Source organism: Alligator sinensis, unplaced genomic scaffold (genome assembly GCF_000455745.1).
Source record: "Alligator sinensis unplaced genomic scaffold, ASM45574v1 scaffold243_1, whole genome shotgun sequence".
Classification (NCBI taxonomy): Eukaryota; Metazoa; Chordata; order Crocodylia; family Alligatoridae; genus Alligator; species Alligator sinensis.
The window spans coordinates 4,362,036-4,369,061 of record NW_005841841.1 but is presented as its reverse complement, the minus strand read 5'-3'; positions in this window follow the sequence as shown (position 1 = coordinate 4,369,061).

Genomic DNA, 7,026 nt, shown 5'->3' with positions numbered 1-7,026 from the left:
TGGCTGCTGTGGTTTCCCTGCTTTACCTGAGGCAGGTTAGGGTGTTAGGTCTGTGTTGTGTTGGGTTGATGGTAGAATCATAGAAAATTAGGGTTGGAAGGGACCTCAGGAGGTCATCTAGTCCAACCCCCTGCTCAAAGCAGGACCAGCCCAACTAGATCATCCCAGCCAAGGCTTTGTCTAGCCAGATCTTAAAAACCTCCAAGGATGGAGATTTCACAACCTCTCTGGGTAACCTGTTCCAGTGTTTTACTGGTGAGAAAATTCTTCCTAATATCTAACCTAAGTTTCGCTTGCTGAAACTTGAGACCGTTGCTCCTTGTTCTGTCATCTGCCACCTCTGAGAACAATTTAACCCCATCATCTTTGTAACCTCCCTTCAGGTAGTTGAAGGCTGCTATTAAATCCCCTCTCAGTCTTCTCTTCTCCAGACTAAATAAACCCAGTTCCCTCAGCCTCTCCTCAGAAACCATGCACCTCAGCCCCATATTTATTTTCCTGGCCCTCCACTGGACTCTTGCCAATTAGTCCACATCCTTTCTATAACGGGGGGCCCAAAACTGAACACAGTACTCCAGATGCGGCCTCACCAGTGCTGAATAGTGGGGAAGAATCATTTCCCTTGATCTGCTGGCAACACACCTACTAATCCAGACAGAATTACATTAGCCTTCTTTGAAACAATGGCCCACTGCTGGCTCATATTCAGCTTATTGTCTACTGTAACCCCAGGTCCTTTTCTGTAGAGCTGCTGCTTAGCCAGTCAGTCCCCAGCCTGTACTGGTGCATGGTTTTGTTCCATCCTAAGTGCAGGACTTTGCACTTGTCCTTGTTGAACCGCATGAGATTTCTTTTGGCCCAATCTTCCAAGTTGTCTAGTCTCCCTGAATCCTAGCCCTACCCTCCAGCATATCTACTACTCTTCCCAGCTTGGTGTCATCTGCAAACTTGCTAAGGGCTTAATCCATCCCATTTTCCAGGTCATCAATTAAAATATTGAACAAAATTGGCCTCGGAACTGACTCCTGGGGCACTCCACTTGATACTGGCTGCCAACTATGCACCAAGCCCATGAGCAACACGTGCCCCTGGCGGCTGGTGGGGCATGGCAGTGCTGGCGGCAGTTGTAAGTGGGGAGCTCCTGCAGATGCCACCAGTGCTGTCAGCACTGGGAGTGGGGGATGCGGGGAGCCCCAATGACCAAGGGTCAGCAAACACCTGTAGACACAGCTGGCAGTGGCAGCAGTGGCCAGCATCAATCGCTGACCGCCCACAGACGCCACCAGCAGTGTCGGTGGTGGGGGTGGGTGGTGAACAGGTATCGCCAACACTGTCTTTTTGTAGGGGGTGCACCACTACGCTCAGGGGGTGGTGCATGTGCACCCACATGCACCCACTACACATCGCCTATGATCAAGCCATTGATTACTACCCTTTGAGTTTGACTCTCCCGTCAGTTTTTTATCCACCTTACAGTCCTTTCATCCAACGTGTACTTCCTTAGTTTGCTTGCAAGAATGTTGTGGGAAACTATCAAAACCTTGCTAAAGTGAAGGTATATCATGTCGACTGCTCTCCCTGCATCCACAGATCCAGTCATCATCATCTCATCATAGAAGGCATTCAGGTTGGTGAGGCATGACTTGCCTTTGGTGAATCCCATGCTGACTTTCCCTAATCACCTTCTTTTTCTCCAAGTGCTTGGAAATGAATTTGTTAGTGACCTGCTCCATGATTTTTCCAGGGACTGAGGTGAGGCTTATGTCTTATCTAGAGTTTAGATTATGGTTTGTGTGGGATGGTTTGGACAAGGGTGATCCTGCCTCAGGCAGGGGGTTGGACTAGATGACCTCTGCAGGTCCCTTTCACCCTTACTTCTCTATGACTCTTTATATATGCAGTCATATATACACAGACACAGAGTAGTGTTACACCATGAAATATGTATATACACTGTCATACATATACATGCCAACACACAGTAATTTTGCATTGCTCATGTAAGTGCTAATGGTTCTCTGTGTAGTTATGCTTATGGCTATGATAGTGGGTCTCAACATTTTTAGACTTGAGGCATCCGTTATAGACTCAAAGCACACCTCAGAAAATCACAGCTCTTAGCTTTCACTCATTTTTTACTACAGAAAAGTAGTAGACTGTTGCAAAGAAACCAGAAAGATCACAACAGGGCAGAATGTTTTTCACACTATGGATTTCTGCTTGAAATATCTAACTTTTATCTTGTGAATTGTGTGTAGGTGTTTGCACACCTAACAGTTCTCATATTGCACTGTTAAAAGGATCTCATGGCACCCTAGTTGAGAATCACTGGCCTGAAAACTAGGTCTGCATGTTGTGCATGTTTCTGTGTAACAAATGCACACACATTCACTGTAATTCCCCTTCCATGTACTTGAGATCAAGAACAGCCCAAACATTTGCTTGCTACATTTGGTTATTATGTTGTTCTGAAACTAGCTGAGGCTGCTTTGTCCTTGTGCACTTAACAGCAATCAAAATAAACATCTTATGGTAGGAACCTCTTTAATCTTTATTTTTTTCAAACCCTCAAGAACTTATTTTACTGTGCTGAAGGTAAAAAACATGGAGAGGGCATGGTATTTTCTGATATTCAGAAGCCATACATCTTAATACTTATCACTGAAGAAAATAAGATGTGAAGTCCCTACAGAGCAACTGAAAACAAAAGCCAGGTGGCAACCTGGCAGTTTTCTCTCTCAGATTATAGAATATTTGCTGAGGCTGTTTGCTTGAATTGAATCTAATTGTCATTTTCTGTTTGTACTGACAGGGCCTATTTTTCTGGGGTTCCTTGAGACTGCGTATGACAGGGGTGGGCAGTCTGGCCTGTGGGCCAGATCCAGCTGGCAATGGACTTCATTTTCCAGCGGCCCCTGCCAGAGTGGCTGGAGCCGGTTTCCATGGTGACTCTAGCAGCAGCCGTGCTGTGATAGCTTAGGGCCAGGGTTTCCATGGAGACCGGCCCCAGCAGCGCTTGCAGGCAGCAGCAGTGTCAGCTTCTTCCTGGTGGGGGGCTACTGTGCTGCGGGCAGGAGCTGGGTGCTCAGCTTCTGCTTCCTGTGCAGGGCAGGCAGCGGTGGCGGTGGCAGCACCACTGGGAGGGGTGGCTACAGGGGGCTATGAGGAATTTGCAGGGGCCATAGCCCCCCAAGACCCTATAGCACCTCCCCTGCTGGCAGGGCACAAAGCTGCTCCAGAGCCCAGCTGGGATCTTGCAGTGGTGACAGCATGGTCCAGAGCCATGATCTGCAGCCTGCATTGAAAATGTCTTTTGAAACAACTATTACTAAGAAAAATATTTAGATCAATTGACATGAGCCCACAACAAAAAAACAATCTTTTATTGATGTAATTCTTTGTAGGCTTTTATCTCTTCACACATCACTTTTCAGAAATCAATAAAAAAGAAAAAATATATATAATATTTCTATAATGGGGCATTTGAGGAGCAGCTACAGGGGTTTAAAAGAGCTGGCGAGTTAACTGTATTTGTCAGTCTAAGGGACAGACAATTTTAAGAGTGGCAGTGCAATTTATATTTTACAGAAAACTGTAAAAGTCTTCTATAAATCTGATTGGCAAGTTGTTGGGGTTTTTTTAACTTTTGAAGAAGTACTGTCAAGATTTGACCCCAAACTTTAGTTAAGAAAACTGTTTTTTCTAAAACCCAAGTCCAATAGAACTATTTCCACAAGTAAAAAAACCAAAACTACCAGTGAAATGCAAGTCCCTTATGACTATGAATAAATATGAAACTAATGGATGAAATTTTATGAGGAAGAATCCTAAATCCTGCATGTATAAGAGAAAAAAAGCAAATGCACAAATACAAATTGGGGAACAACTACCTAGGCTGCAGGACAGCAGAAAAGGATCTAGGGTTACAGCAGACTGTCAACTGATGTGAGTCAGCACTGTAGTATTGTTGCAAAAAAATGTAATAGCATACTGTGGTATATTAATAGAGGTGTCATTTGCCAGTCATGCTGAATGATTCTTCCATTCTATTCAGCATTGGTGAGACCTCACCTGCAATACTGAGTGCTGTGCTTTAAGAAAGACATGGGCAAATTGGAAAGAGCCTGGAGAAGAGAAACAAAAATGAGGTCTAGAAAATGTGACATTAGAAATGGTTGGAAGAACTGGGGTTATTTAGCTGAGGGAAGTAAAAACTGAGGTGGGATTTGATAAGCCTTCAAGTGCGAAAAGGGTTACTTATGAATAAAGATCATAAGCAGAGGGAGAAAAAAGTTTTTGGGGGGAGGGGGCTGAACACGTGGGGGAAGGGCAGGGGGAGGGGAAAGGTCCAAGGGAAGTAGGGGAGGGAGTGGGCCTGGGACCGGGCAGGGATAGGGAGGGAGTGGAACAGAGCTGGGCCCAGGCCTGCCGTGCTCGTCCCTCCCCCTGCACCCAGGGTCATTGCCTGGTGCTAGAGCCCCTTGCACCAGTGAATGCACCCTGCAGACCTGCACTGGCCCTGCTGCCTCCCTGTACCGGCCCTGGCTCCACAACACACAGGGGGCCTGGAGCCAGGGGTGTGGAGCGGTGCCAGCCTCGGCTGCACCGCAGGCCAGAGCGGACAGAGCACCTGGGACCCCCACACCCATCCCACCCCGAGTCATCATTCTTCTCCGGGGGGCATGGGGAGGGGGTGATGGCTCCCGCTGCTGCATGCATCCCGGGAGCACATGGAGGGCACGTGCTTATGGATCTGCATGGGGCAGGGCAGGGTGCCGCTACAGGCTGGGGCAGAGGCTGTGCTGGGCTCTTCCTAGCCTGGCTTCCCCACCCCCTGCCAGGGACATCCCAGTGCAGCCCCAGCCTGCAGCGGCAGCCTGCCCTGCCCTGCCCTGTACAGATCTGGGGGCATGCACCCCCTGTGCCTCCCAGGATGTGGGTAGCAGCAGGAGCCATGCCCCACCAGATGAGCCGCTCACGGCTCAGTCCCACGCCCCACCAGCTATGCAGTGCCTGCCCTTCCTTCATCCCCAGCCCCACTCCCTTCCCACCCCTGCTGCTCCAGAAGCCCTCGGCCAGGCTGCCCTGCAGCCCTACCGCTGTCCTGCGTTTCTGGAGGCTAAACCCCATTTGCCCCCTCCTTCCGCCACTTACGATGGTGTTGATTTTTTTGTGTGTTGTCAGGGGGAAAACAAGAGGTAATAGGTTTAAATTACAACCAGGGAAATCAGGTTGGATATTAGAAAGAATGGTTAATTATTGGAACAGATTACATTGAGAGGTTATATATGAAATGTCCTTCACTTGAAGCTGTAAAGAGCAGGTTGGACAGATACTTGACTGGGATGGTTTAGATTGGGATGTTCCTGCCTCGAGCAAGAAAATGAATTATATTATGTCTCAAGATGCCTTCCAGCTTATTTTTCTATGATTTAATGACTGTTGATTTTCATTCCAAATCAATTTTTTGGAGACAAACCCAGGAATATTCTGCTGCTCTGTAATCTGAGAGACATGCAAAGAGTTTAAACAGTCATTTGTAAATTGGAGTTTCTAAAATTTTGTGGATGAAATCTATGCTCTGATTTGCCATTAACTTCAGTGGGGCCAAGATTTCACCCTCTCTTCAAGTGTTTTTAACAATAGGATTAAAGAAATATATTTGTGATATGTGAATCATAGATTAAGCAGTGAGGATTTTGATGTTTGTCTACAGCAGTATGTGGGTAGTCTCCATGAACTTATGTATGAGCATATGGAAACCAAATCAGTTCATGGAGACAACAGTAGATGAGTTTGTCACTGCTACTCATTGGAATTTGTCAAAAGTTAACTGAAACTAGATCTTCTCATTATTCATTTTCAAATAAATGAGAGCCACCAGTCTCTCTGTACAGCCAATTTTTCAAGCATAATTATTAATCAAGGCAAACCTCCCTGCCTAACATAAGTAACCAGGAAGCTGTACAGCATAAAATACAAAATGAGATCATAAAAAAATGTTATGTTCAAAGAAATATAACTGATCAATGGAGTGAGTACAGAAAGTGTGGACTGGGGGAGAAATTAAAATGAGGAAAATAACTGTAATAAGTTCATTGTTTTCCGGCCCTGTCTCCCTTGTTGCAGTGTTGCTCAAATCCTGCTCTTATCCAGACGAGCAGAAAAAAGACCCATTTCAAGCCATTTGCTAATTTTGATCTTCAATGTAGTTGTGCAAATGTAGAGCAGCACCATCTTCCTAAATATTACCTATGCTTTCCTCTCCTAAGAGATACAAAATAGGTTTTCTACTCACTGGACATGTCTACGCATGCAGATAATGCAACTGAATATACTCTGGCTCAATTTGAGCTGGAGTAAACTAATCCTTATGTCACTGTCTACACGTGCATCTAAGCACAGTAATTTACTGTGCTGCTGGATACCGTTATATCTGGTGGAACTATCCAGGAGCATAGTAAATTAGTTTCTTGTGCCCTAGTTGCCACACAAATGTAGATGGTGATGCTTTACTGTAGAGCAATTTAGTCTGCTGCGCAGTAAAGTGTCTCATGTAGATGCACCCACTGTGAATTAGGGAAGCAAAAACATTAAACATCACCCAGGGACTCTCTTTTCAAGGGAGAGCACCTTACCAATGTTAGTGGTTCCCTTTGTTTTAAAAGAGTTATTTTCTTCCATCTCTACTTTTAGGAATTTACACATTGTATAATATAAATATCTGATATTGTCAAGGGCTGAACTGGAAAAGTTCTAAGCTCTAGCCTTATACTAAGCTCCAGCCACTTGAAACATTAACACATGATGCTAGCGGTGGGTCCAAGATTAGGAAAGGAGGGGTGCAGGAGCAGCAGCGTGTGCTTTCAGGGTGGCTGCAACCCTGATGCCCAGCCTCTCCTCTTCTACCTCCCTCACACCCACTGGCATGGGTAGATCAGGCAGAAGGAGTATCAGGAAACTTTTTAAAGTCATGAAACCAGATTAGAGTCTCACCCCCCTTTTCCTCCCTAGTTAGAGTCATGT